General features: G+C 46.5%; 1 long non-coding RNA gene across 1 annotated transcript in view; it reads right to left on the reverse strand.

The window, feature by feature from the left end:
- The window catches only part of LOC307197442, a 261167-nt gene that overhangs the window by 31997 nt on the left and 209458 nt on the right, over positions 1–19712 (reverse strand). The window contains exon 4 of the long non-coding RNA XR_013831410.1: positions 17907–17967. This is a non-coding gene — a long non-coding RNA (uncharacterized lncRNA). The remainder of the gene's footprint in view (positions 1–17906; positions 17968–19712) is intronic.

Below are 19712 nucleotides of genomic sequence, written 5' to 3' on the forward strand. Positions count from 1 at the left end.
CAAGGGCTTTAAAAAACTGTGCTTAGCAGCTGAACACTGTTTTTTCTTAAACACTTTAAATTCAATCTTAGACAGAGACCAACATAAAAGGCAGATAAGATGGGGAGCTGCTCTATTTGAAGCGGCAGCGCCTCCATCAGAAACCCCATTGGCACAAGCACAGAATCTTTGGAAGCCAGTTTCAGAACCACTGAGCTACCCAGCTACATGTGTTCTGTCCTCGAGGTCAAAGTCCCTTTCCTCCTCCCCACCTGCTCCATGAGAGACTAAAAGGAAGAACCTTATGGCTCCAAAATCACGTTGTTGCTGTTGTTTTTATTTCTTCCTTCTACTTCTCGGGCTATCAAATAGAATTTTATGATAAGGCATGATTTAGGCCATTATTACTTACTATGCAACCATTCTGAATAAATGAATGAATGGATGGGTGGATGGATGGATGATTGACGGTTGGATAGATGGATAGGTGGATGGATACATGAGTGGAAGGGTGGATGATTGACGGATGAGTATATGGATGGATGGATGGATGAAAAATGGCTCAGGAGAGAGATTGGTACTAACAAGTAACCTGTCCACGTGATCAGTGATGATCAATGATGAAACTCTCTGGCTAGAGAGGGAGTAAGTGGCAGGAGAGAGACCAAGTAACAGCCACCAGGCTCTATGGCAGGCGATTATCTCTCATCATCTTGTTTAATCCTCACTACTGCCCTTGGAAGAAGAACTCTTATCCCCATTCTGCAGAGGAGGAAAGGGAAGATTAGAGAACTTCAGTTGCCCAAAAGGTAACACAGCTCTTAAGTGGCAGGCCCAGGTCCTTGTCATCATGTCACCATGCTTTCTGCACAGAGGTTTTCCACCTACAGTGAATCTTCCAGAAATGTAATAGAAAGGTAGTAAAAGAAACTCAGCTAAGAGAAGAAAAGGAACAAAAGAGAGGAAAAGAAAAAGGCTTAAGGATGTGGTAAAACTAACATTTATTGGGCACCCACTGTATACCAGACCCTGGATTTTATGCGTATTTTCAGGTTAACTCTCAACAATAAGCTGTAAAGCTTCGATTATTAACTTTTTTTTGGTAATGAAGAAACGGAGGCTCAGAGAGGTTAAAGAATTCTCCCAGAATCACGGTCTCACTTGTCCAGGTCAAGAGCTTCTATCGGAAGCTGATCGGAAGTCTAATTCCATGAGACAGAATTTTCAAAAATAAAGGAAGAATATATGCAGACACCCAAATAAGGGAGAGAAGAAGGAAAAGCCAGATGAGAACTGGAAGGAGGAAGGCTGAGGAAGCACACTTGAGACAAAAAGAAAAGAAAGGGAAGATAAAGAAGGGAAGACAAAGGGCCCTATTCTGGATCTGTTCCTGTCCAGAGAAACCACAGCACAAATTGCAATGGACGGTTTCCCCTCCCACAAAGGGCCTTTTAGCTCGCACGCCTCCCTTGGAGGGCCGGGCTAGAGACGGCTGGCGACGGCTACAACGCATCTGAGGGCGCTGGCAGGAAACTCCCAAGGAAAGCTCAGTGTCCGGGGTCATCTGGTTAAAGGAATCAGTGAGGCTGCAAATGGAGGGGACGGGGGGAGGGGAGAGGAGGGAGTGGCCAGGGGCGCGGCTGACCCCCATGACCTCCTGCCTGCTCTAACCTGATATCACAAATAGTCCTGGAAAACAAAATAGTATTAACCCTTCCAGCCAGGTCAACCTCTTCTGCGTTTGCCTGGGACTGTGGGACTCTGCCTGTCAGAGGGTTTACCTCTTTCTTGGGACCCTCCGATCCCCACTTTTCAGCCCTCTTCTCAAATGCCTCTGGATTCAACAGATTAGTTGCCCGTGGGAGGGGCAGAGACTGTGGCATAGAGTCAGGCAGACAGAAAGTACCTGCTGCCCATCAAAAACTGAACAAGGGCTTCTAGAGTGAAAAATGACCTCTAGATTCTTTATCAAGTCTGAGACTGTATTCTGTATAGTCATATTTGCTATTTCCCCTCCCTAACTTGGTACATGAAGCATGGTGGTCCAGGGGCTGGCAATCTCAGCATCACCTGGAGACTTGATAGAAACGCAGAATCTTAGGTCCCACCCCAGACCTGCTGCATCTGAATCTGCATTTTAACAAGACCCCTCTAGATAAGTGGTGTGCACATAAGACTTGCAGAAGCCATCACCCAGCTTAAGAAATCATTTTCCACAAGAAAAAAAAATGTGTAACTATATATGGTGATGACCGATGTTACCTAGATAGTGTAGTGATTATTTTGCAATATATACAAATATCAGATCATTCTACGGTATCCCTGAAACTCATATAATGCTATATGTCAATTATATCTCAGTAAAAAAGAAAGAAAAGAAAGAATTTTGCCATTTAGGACATGTGTCTTAAGCAGAAATGGAACGTATACACACTTCAAACACAACGACATTTTAACCCAATCAAATCATCAGGGCTTTTGATATTTCAGAGATGGTCAAAGTAATCATGTTCCTTGGCCAAGTATTATTACTAGAGTGAGTGCTAAGCATGGTGGTTTCAGGAAGACTAGAGAGTTTTTTCATCAGTTTAGCTTCAGTCCAGCATGGCTTCTCCGCTTACTGTGGCAAAAATGCCCCATTTCTTGGGGGCTACTCCCGTTCACTCAGTCCAAGTGGTTCTGATGGCGCTGCCACCCTGGCCAGGGATTGGAAGATGATGCAAGTCAGGCCAGTGAGGCGCCTTCCCTGGCATTCTGCATGCCCTTTGGCCAGGTAGCCTGGGACTGCCTGCAGCCATTCTCCACTCTTCTTGGCTACATCTTCTGATGGAGAGACTAGGGCAAACACAGAAAAAGCCAAGCCCGGAGACAGGGAGAGAGTGAGAACGCATGTCATCATTTAAACTTCTGAGGTCAGCCCCACCTCTGGACTCTCAGATACTTGTGTCAATAAATCCCCACTGGCACCCTGGCCAATTTGAGGGGATGCATGTCTTTTGCATCGAAAGTAGTCCAGGCACTCACGGAGCCATTAGCTCACTCTGTGACCTTGAATTTCTTGGGAACTACAGCACATCACCCACATACTTTCATATGTGCCGTGATGCTCTCTTGCCCTGAATCAAAAAGCACTTCCCTGGAGGAAGCTGAGCTTGGTACATAGACTTTCCTCCAAATGCCAGAGCCTGGATCTTCCACATCTCCTCTCCTAGAAGACTTTCCCTGACCACCAACCTTCAGATCCCCTGATGGCCACTCCCATAACGTCACCATTTACGACACTCATAAGAACTCCTGTGGGTTATCTCTTGAACCAGCAAAGCAACCTTATGAAGTAGTGCCATGTATCCATTCCCCAACAGCTATTTATTAGATGTCCACCATGTGACAGACATTGGGCTAAGAGCTAATAATATGCTGGTGAATGAGTTATCTACGGGTGCATAACAGATAACCCCGAGTGGTTTAGAAACAGCAATAGTCATTTATTTTCGTACAATTTCTGTGGACCAGGAACCCAGGAGTGAATTAGCTGGAGAGTTCTGGCTTAGCATCTTTCATGACGTTGCAGTTAAGATGTCAGCTGGGGCTACAATCATCAGAGGATGTGACTGGAGCTGAAGGATTGGCTTGTAACCCATGCCCCTGGTTGGCAACTCGGTCCTGGCTGACGGCATGAGGCCTCAGCACCTCACAAGTGGACATCTCCACAGGCCTGCTTGAGTGTCCTCACAATGTGGCAGCCAACTCCCCCACCCCCCCGATATTGGAGCAAATGATCCCAGAGAGGGCAAGGTAGAATCCACAGTGTTTCTCATGACCCAGCCTCAGCCACCAACAGCATTTCCACAATATCCCTTTGGCGATCCAGGTCAGCCCTATTCTGTATGGGAGGGAACTACACAAGGACACAGATGCCAAAGATGGGGTCCATGAAGAACATCTTGGAGGTTGGCCACCACAGTCGGTGAATACAAAGATATGAAAACTATATGTACGATGCTTACTCTCTATTAGAGCCTTATGCCATCTTAAAGTCAGGGAAAATGAAGGCCACAGAGAGCAAGGAATCGATTCAAGGTCCACGTTTCGGAGTGCAAGAGTGGAGAAGTGAGACTGCCGCCACCTCACACCCCAGCGGGCTTCTTCCATCTTTCCGACCGCTGGGCAGCCAGGATTCCAGGGTGGATCAAGCCACTATGATTTCAGCTTGGCAAGAACCGGCACCCCAGCCTTGGCCAAGCTCCAGCAACCTCACCCCTCCTGCCCTCTCCATGGATCATTTCTTCCAAGAGCCCAGCTATAAATATCCACTTCTGAAATGCCTTCCTCCTCAGGCACCCTCTCCCCCCGCCCTCCGGCTGCCTGCACTTGGCTCAGGCAATGCCAGCTCGCAATCGGTCTACCATCTGAGTCCACTCTGCACGCCCAGCACCAACGGGCTGCCTAAGCTAGGCTGCGGGACTGCACTGGCAAGTTCCCAAGATTGCCGTTGGAAGTTAACGGCACAGCAATTGTTGTTAAAAACACTGATGAACGTTAAATAGGTGATGTTATCCCCATAATGGACAGGTTTCCCCAATTCTTTCTTTTCTTCTTCTTCCTTTTCCTTCTTCCCTATTTTTTAATGCTCGAGAGCTTCCCCCGATGTCCAGAGTCACCTGGCCACAGGCAACACCTTAGGGCCAGAGGACAAGCACACACAAACGGTCACTGGCTCCCGTCGGCAACCCAGAGAGAGAATGGTCTGGCGAGACTGAGGCTGGACCCTGCTCTCTCCTTTTGTGCCTCCTTAAGAAAGACTTTCCAACTTGAAGAATCAGGAGATTCTGAGAGGCTCAGGGATGCAAAAGATGGGAGTTCTCTCCTCTCGACGCAGTTTGGGATATTTGCTTTCGACACGCAAGGCATCATTGGAAAGAAACCCTGGTACTTCTTTAGCACTGAGTGCAGTTTAGAGTCATTGTTTCCTTTTCATGCTCCCTCTGGTCAATGGCTAATAATAATAAAATTCATTGCTGGCTAAGAATCATAAAAGTCCTCATGTATAATTATTGAACATAAACGACGGAGACCAGACCCTGAGCTAAGCCCTTACGTGCATTATCCCAGGGAATCTTCACTACCCACTGCAACAAGGAAACTCAGGATCAGAGAGGGATGTTAGTTGCCCAAGGACACACAGAACCAAAGGAGTCTAGAGCAGAGATTTGCATGCAGGCAGATTTGCAATGGCCTTGGACTGAGAGGCAGCCAGCTCTGACTCTTGAAGCCAAGACCTGCTCCTCAAGGAAGATGGGTCCTCTTCTCTCCAGGCCTGTCTTTTTTTTTTGGTCCCAGGTTCATGGGTGCGGGTGTGTGGCATCCATTGTGCCATTGCCAGAAGCTAGGCTGGTTTATGGAGGTGGCAGGCTTTAAGGGACATTAAAACAAACCCAGGTGGAGTTTGGGAGGAAAAACCCAGATATCCGTTTCCCTGCACTCAGCCCACAGAGCACCTATTTGTTCCAGGCTTGAACAAAACTCACCAAGGGCAGAATTAATATGAGAGCAGAGGGTCAGAATCCTCAAAAAAGCACCAATGGTGCCCACATCCTGGCATTATGTGCTTACTCTCTGCCAGGCAGCCTCTCCAAGGCTCCCCCAAAAATCCTGCATGGGAGTCTATATCTTACCCATTTATAGGTGAGAAAGTTGAACCTCAGAAATTCTTTCCTCTCTAGATCTGTGGTTTCAACTTGCCACTGAAGGCTAGGAGTGGGCATGGAAGTGGGGAAGGGGGCAGTCTCAGGCCACCAGGTCCCCTATCTGCCCTTCAGCCTGAGCAACTCTACTGACCTTTATGGCTGAAATTTAAAAATTAGAACGCTCACTTAATCTGACTGTAAACCAGCACCTACACCCCAGAGCAGAAAGCACGTGCCTCAATCAACTTGAGTTGCTAACGCTCACCAAATAATAAATATTCATTGAGTGACGAGCCGCTTACAGATGCCAGACGCTTCGTATGTATTGTTTCATCTGCCAGTGATCCGGTTAGCAGAGGAAGATGAACCTCAGAGAAATGAAGTTCTTGGTCAAGGTCACAGTTGGCAGTAACAGAGTCAGGTACCTAGAAGTTTTGTCCATAGGCAGAACCATGGCACCCCCACAATATCTGCATCTTCATCCCTACAACCTGCCAATATGTTAGGTTATATGGCAAGAAGGACTTTACAGACACTATTAAATTAAGGACCTTGAGATGGGGAGATTATCCTGGATTATCCTGATATCATCACAAGGGTCCTTAAGAGTCAGAGAAGCAGGTGTGATTATGGAAGCAGAGTCAGAGAGAGATTCTAGATGCTATGCTGCCAGCCTTGAGGGTGGAGCAAGGTGCCACCAGCCAAGGAATGCAGGCAGCTTCTCGAAGCAGGACAAATCCAGGAAGGGATTCTCCCCCAGAGTCTCCAAAAGGAACACAGCCCAGCCGACACCTTGATGTTAGTCCAGTGAAATCCATTTTGGACTTCTATTCCTCCAGAACTAGAATAAATATGTGTTTTTTTTAAGCCACCAAGTTTGGAGTCGTTGTAACAGCCGCAATAGGAAATTATTACACCAAGTCACACCCTTAACCACCAGACTCTGATGCCTCTGCCTGCTCTTTGTTGTTGCTGAATCATTTTTAAGTCTTGGGGTACCGAAAAAGTCTTTCTCTCCTTGCTAGAGTGAGGCTCTGGAAGGCATTCTCAATACCAGCCATCTCTGTTAAAGCGAAGTGGGCTTAAGTGGCCTGAGCAGCTCTGGATGTAGGAACAGCTGGGTAAGACGGGCAAGAAATCCCCATTGCAGCCTGGCCAGTAGAACTGTCTCCACCCACAGTCTCGTCATCCAAGGAGCGGACGGAAGGGAGAATTCCACAGTGTCACAGTCAGCTCTAGGGGTCAGTCTGCGGGTATCTGGGGTCTTCACCCACCCTTTAGAGACCCCAGGATGACAGGCGCCTCACCAGCCCGTCGTCTGGGTCCCCTGGCGGAGGGAGCTTGGCGTCAGGCTTTAATGGGGTGATGAGTCGTAGGCGTCAGAAACACTGAGTTCAGCCGTTAGGAGGACGACTGGGCCGGCACCGCGAGGACAGAGGGGGCCACAGCTGGAGACGGGGAAATGGGTCCTCGGGGGCCTGGTGGAGCCTCTGCAGGCCCCAAAGGGGCTGGGTGACCAGGCTGCCACTGGCCCCTGTGCCTCTTAAAGCCCATTACTTGCTGCCTTTGCCTCGGGAGCTGGGAACACAGCGTTTCATCCGTGCAGACTGGGCCCAGCGGATCAATGGCTCGGCTGTGGCCGCTTCCTCCCCCGCCCCTCCGCCTGCCCCCCTTCCTTAACTAGATGTGGGCGCCAGACCCACAACAGGTCCTCAGCAGCTGTCAGTTGAGGGCCATGAAATATTCATCTCGTTTAATCTTCTTCGGGGACCAGCCCAGAGCCCTGGTGGGGGCAGGACAGTCTTCATCAACTTGTAAAGGCTGGATGGAGGGGAGGGGAGGGCAGGGGGCCAAGGGCAATACTGCAGGAGACAGCAGAAAAGCAACCAGAGACCCTGGGCTGGCGCATTCTCCAAAGACATCCATCCACTGGCATTTAGCACCCACTGTGCACCCAAAGCTGCTGGACACGTTTGCATCCGCTTTCTGGGGGCTTCCCAAACCTCAGCTGGCTGTGGACCCATCTTCCCATCTTCCCAATATTTAGGTACCACCCGGATTATTAGTCATATCATTTTTTTTCTTAATCTCACTTTAAGCAATGGTTTCTGGGAAATCACAATGCTAGTTTTACCTTTATGTTTTTTCCAAAAAATACACTAGCATAAATACATATATATATATCAGTATAAATATATTTTATAAATTTTTATTACTGTATACACACACACACACACACACACACACACACACACACATATATGCTTTTAAATCGCCTAATGTTCCATTCTTTGGAGATTCCTGGGACATACATCTTAATTACTTCTCACTCCACTTCTGGGAAGAAAGCATTATTGCCTCCAATTACAGATGAGGAAACTGAGGCTCAGAGAGGTGACGTGAGTTGTCTAAGGTCACACAGCAAGTAGGGGACAAATCCTGCTTTCAATTCCAGGCATGTGAATTACAAATATAATACAAAAAATAGCTTCTTTTAATCACTAGTTTTCAGGATATTTTGGGAAAACTCGTTGACTAGGACTTTCACCTGCTTTGCCCTCTTTAGTAAATTGAGACTCTTTCTTAATTTCTATGTAAAACTATATAACATTTGAAAAGAAGCATCCTTTCTATCTCATCATCCCAAAGAGTCCCAGAAACAGTAAGAGTCAGTGGTTGTTTCTTGGATGAAAACACAAGCAGCTGAGAAACCCAGGCTACCCGAATTCCTTGTTTTTCCTCGCCTTCCCCACGTAGGATCTATGATCAGATCCTGCACAGTGTAATTCCTACACAGCACTCACTCTGCTTCTTTTGCTTCATCTCACCTCACTTTCCCCAGCCGAAAGCAATGTCCTATCTCGCCTACAGCAGCCTCCTGACACTGACTTGCTTCCTTAACTAGACATGGGTACCAGACCCATAACAGACCCTGCCTTCTCTCTGTGCATGCTCCCCACGACGGCCAGAGTGACTCTGCCTCCACCTGCTCATCTGTAAAATGGGGAGAGGAGGGATGTCCGAGTCTTGAATGAGATTACCACGAGCACTTAGCATCATTCCCGGCATCGGTGTGCCACTGATAAACATGCTCCATCAGGAGGGATGGAGAACCGTGAGGACCAGCCCCAGGTGTCCAGGTGGACTGCAGATGCCCGGTTACCTTCCCCACCCAAATAACAGGCAGCTACAGGGACCCTGAATCCTCTCCTCCAACTGCACAGACTGGAGTTCCTAGCAAGTAGAGATTTCCCGACTGCTAGAGCAATTCCTTCCCCAGAACTCCAAGAAAACAAGGTCTGGCCTGGCCCACACGTGGCATGTCTGCCCCTGAGGGTGGGCCGAGAGGTCATACTGACCCCCATGTGATTGCTCCCTGACACTTCCTCCCTGTTGCCCGGCCCCCCACCCACTAACCCTTTGCAGATCCCTGGAATAAGTGGGGCTCTGTTAGGCCAGGACCTTCAGGTGCCACCACCCCAGCTGCTGAGCCCGCCAGCCCTCCAGGCAGGTGGGCCTGAGTGCCGGAAAGCTCCAGCACTTCCTCCAGCCCTGATGGGGTCAAGGATGGCAGCTAATTGGAGGATGCTGGGCTGATGCCTGTCTCCGGCTTCCTGCCGCCTTGCTTGGGGAGGTCACTGTGGGGAGCGATAGCCTTCCTCCACCCAACCCCAGCCTCTGCAACGCCAACAGAATTCATTCCCAATTGCAGGTGTTTTACTCACCAATTGCAAATGCAGCAATGTCCCCAGTACATCGTTCCATCATTGCCTAGTCCCTCAACACTCCCCCAAAACTCCTAGGCTAAACCCTTGAGAAAGGATGGAAGAGCTATGATAACAGGATCCAATTTTTTAGTGCCAGGTCTACGCCAATTACTATAAAAACAATATTAATCAGGGCAGGCCAGCTGCTGTAACAAGCAATCCCCAAAACTCGGTGGTTTAACTGTGGGCCAGCAGGGCTGTGCTCCGCTCCATCAGGGCCCCAGGCTTTTTCTCACTTGTGTCTTTGCCATCTTCTAGGGCAGAGGTCCTCAAATGTGAGTGTGCACCAGAATCCCCCGGAGGGCTTTTAAAAACACAGATCACTGTGTTCAGCTCCAAAGTATTTGATTCAATAGGTCTGGAGTGGGACCCCAAAATATGCATTTCCAGGAGATGTCGATGCTGCTGGTCCAGGGTTCCAGGTCATCAGAACCCCTTGATTTTTGCGTCTAGCTGACAGTTGAGGGAAGAAAGGGTGTGGAGGACTATGTCGTTTTTTAAGAGGCTAAGCCCAACTTCCATTGGCCAGAACTCTATCACATGACCCCCTTCTAACTGCAAGGGAGGCTGGGAAATGTAGTCCAGATGTGTGTCCTATCATTGTGAGCACTAAAGCATTCTCTGTCACAGACACTATCTGTCTGTGATAATCCTCATGACACCTAATAAGAGAAGTGGCATTTTACCCCCATTTGAAAGAGGAGAGAACAAGTTCAGAGAGATTATATTGCTTGCCCAAAACCACAGAGCTAGTAGAAAACACAGGTGGGGTTCAAATCTAGGTGTGTTTGACGGTGCCTGCATCTGGATACGAGTCTCTGCTCTGAGCCAGGGGTGATGCTTGCTCCATGCTTTTGCATCTGTTTCCAGCTTTTACACAAACCCCCTGAGCAAAGCACTGTTATGCACACTTTGCAGATGGGCAAACAGAGCTCTGGACATGGTCACGCAGCCAGCCAGTATGTGGCGGAGCCAGGATCCACATCCCTAATTAGAGAGATGCTCAGTCGGTAGGGCCCGTCCATGGGGAGAGTGGAACTGCATGGTGGAGGAACTAGGGGACTCTGGGACTTGACATTCAGGAGGTGATGGGTGATAGCATAGTTACCCGGGAATATGGGAGTCTTTCCCCACCTGGGGCCTGTGAGCCAGAGGCAGATGGGCCTCAGGTAGGACGCAGAGTAAGGCTGTCCGTGACCCTGAGGGGCCAGGACTGGGGCTCATGAGGAAGGGAAAAGTCAGTCTTAGGAGACAGAGGACCAGAACGTGGCTTTGAGGAAAGTGGCTGGTTTTAGCAGATTGAGTCAAAGTGGAAATTTGTGAATTAGGTGTGATGATCATTTTTTGGATGGGGAATCTGAGGGTTAGCAAAGCAAGTACGTGGCCAAGGTCACAGAGCTGTGAGCCGCCGCATTTGACTGTGGCCCCAGCTCTCAGCTGCTTCAACCCGGCTGGATGGGCTTCCTCTTTCCACCGCTTCCAGCAGGCAGGCCGGGATGACAGTGTGGGATGAATAGCGTAGTTCAACCAAGGAGACAGGCAACTGTCAGACAGACCTGAGTCCACATCCTGCTCTGCCACCTCCTCACGCTGCAGATGTGGACACAAGACTCTACTGTGTCTGAGCCTCAGTTTCCTCAACTGTAAAATGGGAGTTAATAACAGTGCCCACCTCCGTCCATCCTACACTGTTAGTGGGAAGGTAAACTGGTGCAGCCACTGTGGAAAACAGTATGGAGGTTTTTAAAAAACTAAAAATAGAGATACCATATGATCCAGCAATCCCACTCCTGGGCATATACCCAGAAAAGTTGAAAACTCTAATTCAAAAAGATACATACACCCCAATGTTCATAGTGGCACTAGTTACAATAGCCAGGACATGGAAGCAGTCTAAATGTCCATCAACGGATGAATGGATAAAGAAGATGTGGTACATATATACAATGGAATATTACTCAGCCATAAAAAAGAATGAACTATTGACATTTGCAGCAACATGGATGGACACTGAATTGAGCACAGGTGAGCCACAACCTTCTGACACAAAGGGGAGGGACCACGGATGGTAGATGGTGGCAACCAGAAGGAATGCAAAAGAGCCCTGTGCTGTAGGCTTCAGAGGGATGAGATGTCAGGAGGAGGCAGGGACAATGGGCACCCAGTCCGTTCCAGGCTCAGTAATAAGCAGGGAGGGGAGAGAGAAAGCCCGCATCATTTGAAAGCCCTAGGAGTGGGGGCAGCAAGACTCAAAGGAGAGAAACAGACTTCAGCTAAAGCAAGACAGCAAAGGAGAATTTACTGATGACAGATCAGGTGTCGGGGTGAGGGGGGTGGGTATTAGGAATTGGGAAGGAGTGATATTGGATCCTACCAGAGGAAGGACAGAGCCATGAGTGGCCGGGCCATTAAAGACAGGCCTGGGATTCCCACACTTCTCATGAATGGAGATGTAGCACGATGCCTGGAATGTAGTAGTTGCTTGATAAAGGGCGTCTAACTGCCATGTGCCCCGTTTCCCAAGCAGGCAGTATAGCAAGGGTATTAGTGCAGGCCTTGGGTCTGCCTTAAAGCTTCCTCCTGCCGCTTAACCAGCTGGGGGCGAGTCTCCCCACCTCTCTGACCTTCAGTCCTTTAGCCTGTAATGTGCAGCCAGTCCATCATCCTATGCACTCCCAGAACTGCTGGGAGATTCACGCAGCCCCTGGCTCCTAGTAGGTCCTTCACTGGCTGGTCTTCTCTTATCTCTGCCTATCAGGGACCCCTGACCTCTGAGAAGTCACAGCAAGTACTTTGTGCCACCTGCCTTGCTGTGTGACCTCAGACAAGCTACTTGAGCTCTCTGGGCCTCAGTTTCTCCTTTCTGTGAAATGGGAAGATGGCCAAGCCTTACACGACAATAGACGGAAACCACGTTATCTGAAGCAGAGAGGTGCTGTATGGGGGCCACTAGCTCACGTGGCTATTAAGTGCTTGGAATGTGCTATCCAGATTGAGATGTGCTGGAATTGTAAAATACACACCAATCTTGGCAAAAAAAACCAAAAGGAAAATACCTCATTAATCCTTCTATATTGATTACATATTAAAATGAGTATTTTGTATATGCTAGGTGAAATAAAATATACTATAAAGATAATTTCATCCGGTTTTTTTTTTTTTGCTTTGTTTTAAATGTGGATGCTAGAAAATTTTCAATTACCCAGGTGGCTGACATTATATATCTAAGCAATAGTGCTGTCCCAGAACTGTTGGCAAACTGTGGCCCTCGGGCCAAACCTGGTACATTGCCTATTTTTATATGAGCTGTGAGTTAAGAATGATTTTGATGTTTTAAATGGTCGAGAAGCAAATTAAAAAAGAAAACTATTTCATGACGTGAAAATGATACAAAATTTACAATTCAGCATCCATAAATAGTTTTACTGAAATACAGCCTGGCCCATCCAATTGCATGTGGTCTGTGGCTACTTTCTCATTGGAACAGCAGAGTGAGAAGTTGGGAGCTGGTGACCAGCAAAGCTGAAAATATTGACTCTCTGGACTTGTAGAGAAAACGTGTGCTGACTTCTCTTCAAGAGCATTCTTCTTCCGCCTTTATTGTGCACCCAGTCCAGCCATAGAACCTATACATGCAGATTCCTTGGCTCTAGTCACAATTCTGTAGATATGGAACTGAGCCCAGGAATCTGCATGTTAACCATCAGCTGTTAGCATTGGTGAGGCTCTTACTCTGCCAGGCGAGAAGCTAAACCCTTTATGTGCATCATTTCATTTCAGGCTGGCGGGTCAGATACTGGAAACATCCCCATTGTATGGAGGAGGAAACTGAGGCTCAGAGAGGTGAGAGGCTTGACCTGCACGCAACACAGGAGGTACTCGTGATCCCCTTTGTTGTTGAGCAGAGGAATGTGCCCACCCGTCCAGCCGCTGACGCCCAGGCCTTTGTGCTGGCCCGGAATGCCTTCCTGTCTTTCTCTGCTTGTGTTTTCCCCGGATGCGGTGGGCTGAGCTGAGTTGCATCCCAGGGGGCCACCTCACACTGGGCTGTGTGTGATGTCCGGGGGGAGGAGGGGGGCAGAGCCGGCTCCAGGCAGAGCTGTGATTTAATAACCAGACACTTAGGGCCCTGATGGAGGGCCCAGCCCAAGCGGGACAGCCCTCTCCGCTAATTGTCCATTGGCTGCCGCCCGCCGTCCTGCCGGCGTCTCCGGGCTGATTAGGAAAGGGAAAGGGGGAGGGTCTGGGAAGAGCCTCCTGCAGCCTCAGAGGCTTCCAAGATTTTTATCACGCTGGACAGCACAATTACATTCACTCTTCTGAAGGAGGATCAAAACAAGGCCAGCTCTGTCCTGGGCGTGGCCCTCCAGGCTTGGCTTAGAAAAGACAAAGGATCTGGGTTCAAATCCAGACTCTGGCTGTGAGATCACGAGCAAGAAATTCAAACTCTCTGGGTTTCAGCTTCCCCATCTGCAAAATGGCAATGACGCAATGTCTCCCCTTCAGAAGCAGTATAAGGTTGTGGGAGAAAGCATGGTCTCTGGAGCTGGGTAGGCTGGGTTCAAATCCCAGCTCCACCACTAAGGAGCTGTGTGACTTGAGCAAGTGACCGCACCTCTCTGTGCCTCGGTCTTCTCATCTCTGTAACGCAGGTAATAATACTACCCCCTAACAGAGGCACTGTGAGGTCTAAGTAAGTTACTAGAATGACCTTAACCAGCACCATATGCATTTATTTGCTCCTGTTACTGTCTCCAAATGTTCTAAAACTAAAATAAGGCAGAACGTGGAAAAGCGCTTCGATAAAAGTTGTTTTTGGTTATTGCCACTTCTTTTGGGAGGTGGTTAAAAGATGCAGCTGAGAGTGGCTGGCTGATCTCCTCCCGGGATCCCCACTAGAGCACATTTCCCAGCCTCCTTTGCGGTTAGGTTGGACCACGTGATTGAATTCTGGCCCAAGAACCGGAGCAGCTGTGTGGCACGCCACTTCTACACCTGGCTGCCTTCATCCAAACCTCTCTGTCATGACCCTCACACTCTTCCCCCATGTCCCCTTTGCCTTCTGGGTGGACAGGAAGCTAAGGCATAGAAGGAGGTGGGGTCCAAGATGGAAGGCCCCTGGGGCCCTGAACGATGGCCTGGAGCGGGGTCCTCCCCACCCACCGCTGCCTCCAGTGAGCAAGAAACAAATTTGTTTTGAGTCAAGCCATGTTGGGGTGCTGGTTGTTGCTTTAGCAACTAGTCTACCATGACTAATACAGAGGACAAAAATGTCCCGGGCTGGGAGGAAAGACAAACGGTTAGTTTCTCTGGACAGCTGTTGTCATATTCTAAGAAGAGCATCAGGCCACATAGCACAAATGGCATATGCTTTAGAGTCAGTTAACTTATCTCCTGTGTGACCTTGACCAAGTGGCATAAGCTCTCTGAGCTGCTATTTCTTCCCGTGGAAAGGGAAGAGAGTAGTTACAAGGATTACCCAGGGTGTGCATCTGTGACACTGCCTAGAACACCTGAGACACAGTTAGTGCTGTGGACTAGCTAGTCCATCCTTACCCATAGATGGAGCAGCTCTTCACTCCTCCACGGCAGCTTCCACCCTCAGAGTGCCTCATGGTCCAACCACAAACTGTCTTCTCCATCAAAGATTTCACCCTCGACTGTGGGATATGTCCCCTTGGCCCCAATGCCAGGTCGGGTGATGAGGTGTAGGAAGGACCATCTCAGGTCAGCCTCAGAGACTCCTCTGAGCTTTCAGCTTCTCCTAGGGATCCTCTGCAACCTGTTGGGCCAGATGGGAGGCTGCAGAGTCTGGATTTAAGGAAACATGTGGTTCGTTCTTCCTAGAACGCTTTTCCTGCCACTCTTCAACTATCAGTTCCTTGTTGTCCTGCAGGCATCAGAGTAATTGTCACTACCTCCAGGAAGCCCTCCTGGACCTCCTAGCTACAGTAGATCTGCTGGTTAGTTAGCCTCTCTTACAGACTTGGTCCTTTTCTTTCACAATAGCACTTGTTGCAATTTGTAATGTTATATTTATTTCTTTGATGACTTATTTATTACTTCTCCCTCCAGACTGTAAGTGGTTGAAGAGCAGAAATAATATTTATATAAAGTATTTTATCTGCTGCAGTGTTTCACTATTGTATCTATAATACCCAGAACTGTGACTGACTGTTGGTTGAATATTTGAATAGTTTGACATTTGCTAGCTGAATGTCTTGAGTAATAAGTTATTTATCTTTGTGAGTTTGCTTTATAAAACAAAGATAAAAATATCTTATTATTGTGAAAAATAAAGGTTTTTTTTTTTTTAAATGGTTTATTCAGTGCCCGGCACATAGTAAGGACTCAATAAGTAGTAGTTTCTGTTGTTACTATTGCTGTTGGTGGTTGGTGCTGTTAGCTGTCTTGGGTTAGGCTTCCCCAGAGAAAACCCTGAGATAACGTTAGTTTATCTGGGAGGTGATTCCAGGAAGCACCAGTAGAGAAGTGTAGAAGTGACAGCAAAGGGAAAGAAATCAATTTAAGGAGCATGTAATGAAACCTAATCCTCTTCCCCTTGAGACTGGGCAGGATGTAGTGACTTGCTTTTAACGAAGAGAATTAAGTGAAAGTGATTGTGGGTCACTTCTGAGATGAGTTCATCAAAGGCTCCTCAGCTTCCATCTTGGTCTCTGTCCCTCTTGGATCACTCACTCTAGGGGACTCCAGCAACCACATCAGGAGACACTCAAGCTGTCCTATGGGAAGGCCCAAGTGGTGAGCAACTGAGGCCCCCTGCCCATAGCCATGGCAGTAAGCTTGGAAGCAGACCCACCAGCTCCAGTCAAGCTAGAGATGACTGCAGCCCTGGCCCACATCTTGATTGCATCCTCCTAAGAGAACCTAATCCAGATCCACCCAGCTAAGCACCTCTGACATCTTGCCCCACAGAAACAATGAAAGAATAGACATTTGTTTCTTTAAGCCACTAAGATTGGGGATAACTTGTTATGCAGCAATGGATAACTGATACACTGCATTATGGAGAGATCCTTATGGGGGGCCAACTGGGAACTAAATCCTATGAGGAGGTCTGGGAGACTGTACAGAGAGTGCTTCAGAGTTATGCCCCCTGAGAGGTGCAGCTGGGGTATTTCTTCAATACCCACCTGTCATTGGTAGAAGCCTGCTCCTGGGGCATTAATTCCCCAAGATTTCTAACCTGATCCTCACTGGGTGCTTGAAGTTGGCACTATAGGAATGTTCTAGAATAGTGAATGTTGAGGGTATATTAGTGGGGTACTGATAGGGTCTGTTATGGTGGTATATGTCCTAGATTTTTCATAGGTTCTCAAATCCCCAGATTTCTTCTCTTTCCATGAAATGCAGCCATTGAAAGTGTTTAAAGCGGCTTCATTTGTATACCTTTGAAGATGCTTCATAAAAACAAATCCGCAAATCAGAAGAATTTGTGGCTGGGGAAACTGGAAGGTATTTTTGTCTGTGTGTTTGCTTCTCTAATAACCTTACTGATTACTGGCATAACGGCCAAATACAACATAGCGCCTTATTCTGACATTGAATGTAATACAGCACAATTAGGCAATGGGGGTCTTAGAAAATGGCATTTTTATACTGCCTCATAAAATATCTAATACCGGACTTTGTAAATTACTCAATGCCTTTGAACAAACATCGAGTTCTTTTTAATAAATAAAATGTTCAAAACGATTTCCTGGAAGTGTATTTTAGACATTAATAGCTGGCTTCAAATGAAATTCCGTTTCATAGCGATAAGCAAATGTAATTGCTGCGAACTGAAACAGTCTGCAGAGTTTACCTGCTCCAGAAAGGAGAGGAAATATTGAGCTAATGTAGCCATCAAGATATATAACCTGCTACTTCTTGAATAAACCAAATTCCATCCCTAAACACAGAGAGCTCAGAAACTCAGACCCAAGGACATAAATATAACGTATTTCCCGGAATTAGTTTCATATGTTTTATACATTGCAGTTATCAATTGATCTGACACAACATCTTAGCCAGTTTTAAAATTACATGTCGTGCATCAGAGAAATAGATAATTCCACAGCATCTGGTACTCTGCATTATCAAAAGCATCGTTATTTAAGTAAAAAAAAAAAAAAATCAAGATTTCCACATCATTAAAAATAATAGTAATTCCAAAAGTATAAATCTGCATTTTATTCCTGGGTCGACGGACTCAGCCCAGTCCACCACTGACTTTCATATAGCCCACTAGCTGAGAATGGCTTTCTATTTTAAATGGTTGAAAAAACATCAGAAGAACACTTTGTGACACATGAAAACTATATGAAATTCAAATTTCAGTGTTCGTAGATAAAATCAGATTGGAACTCAGTCACACCCATCATGACCTGCTGTCTATGGCTGCTTTCACGCTATAACAAAGCCAAACAGTTATGACAGAGACCTTATGACCTGCAAAATCGAAAATATTTACCGTCTGGCTCTTCACAGAAAGTGTTTTCTGATCCCTGCTCTTCACCATCCTCCTGTCCACTCTAAGGAGTTAAAAAGGAGTTATTGTAGGACTCGGAATACTTGAAGGGCTTTATCCACCTACTATTCCAGAGTATCCTTGAATCCTAAACCTGCCTGGTGAACACAGGAGTGGCCGTGAGGTGAACGAGATCCGTGGAAACCTCCAACCTGAGTCATTTATGGTCAGGTGCGTTTTTTTTCTTCCCCACCAAGAGTGGATTTGTCTGAGTGAGTGAACTACATAAACTGTCTTCGCTCTCTACTTCATTTTAACTTCTGGGGACGCATATACGAGCAAGCAAGCAGGAAGAACAAACATTGGGTTAGTAGGAGGATGGGAAGCTAGTAAAATGCAGATCCTTTGGCCTTCAGTGTCTATTATGATCACTTTTCTAAGCCTGGTAGATCTAGTTTGGCCCTCGTCCATGGGAGGTCACTTTGAAAAAGGATTCTTTGGTTTGAACTTTCTTTTTTGAAAACTTTATTTTGAAAATTACAAAACCTATATGAGTTTCTTATAGAAAAAGTATAAAACAATGCAAATAGATTAAAATTACACACTTTCTAAATTGGTGCAGCCACTATGAGAACAGTACGGAGGTTCCTTGAAAAACTAAAAAATAGAGCTACTATAGGATCCAGGATCCCACTCCTAGGAGTACATCCAGAAAAGACCAAAACTCTAATTTGAAAAGATACATGCACCCCAATGTTCATAGCAGCACTATTTACAATAACCAACACATGGAAGCAACCTAAAAGTCCATTGGCAGATGAATGGATAAAGAAGATGTGGGGTGTGTCTGTGTGTGTGTGTATGTATATGTAAAATGGAATATTACTCGGCCATAAAAAAAGAATGAAATAATGCCATTTACAGCAGCATGGATGGACCTAGAGATTATCATACTAAGTAAAGTAAGTCAGAAAGAGAAAGACAAATATCGTATGATATCACTTATATGTGGAATCTAACAAAAGATACAAATGAACTTATTTATAAGACAGAAACAGACCCACAGACATAGAAAACAAACTTATGATTACCAAAGGGGCAGTGGTGGCAGAGTGATAAATTAGGAGTTTGGCATTAGCAGATACAAACCATTATATATAAAATAGATAAACAACAAGGCCCTACTGTGTAGCACAGGGAACTATATTCACTATCTTGTAATAAACCATAATGGAAAAGAGTATGAAAAAGAATATATATATATATATAACTAAATCACTTTGCTGTACACCAGAAACTAACACAACACTGTAAATCAACTATACGTCAATTTTAAAAAATTACACACATTCCCCAAGACAGGTTACTGTTGATATCCGATTGCCTTGTCTTCTAGGTATCTTTCTATGCATTTGTGTACTTTTTAATGCGCCCAGGACATTCTTTGTCAATCAGCAGACTTCTACAGCATTGCATTAATGGCTACATATAGAATCCTTTACTGTATTTAACCATTCTCCAATTGCTGGACATTTCAGTTGTTTTCCAATTCTTTTTTTGTCTATTTTTTTTTTACCATTGTGAACAATGCATGAACATCTTTAGAGCTAAACTGTTAGACACTCTATGAAACTTTTCTTTGAATATATTTGAAAAACTAGTATTGTGTCCCCACGTGGATACACATTGTAAAAACTTTTTATACATATTATAAAACTGCACTTGGGAAAGGCCGTTTCCTCCAGTATTGTGTAATAGTGACTGTTACACACACATGCACACACACACACACACACACACACACACACA

Source organism: Stenella coeruleoalba (assembly GCF_951394435.1).
Source record: "Stenella coeruleoalba genome assembly, chromosome: 14".
NCBI classification, from domain to species: domain Eukaryota; kingdom Metazoa; phylum Chordata; class Mammalia; order Artiodactyla; family Delphinidae; genus Stenella; species Stenella coeruleoalba.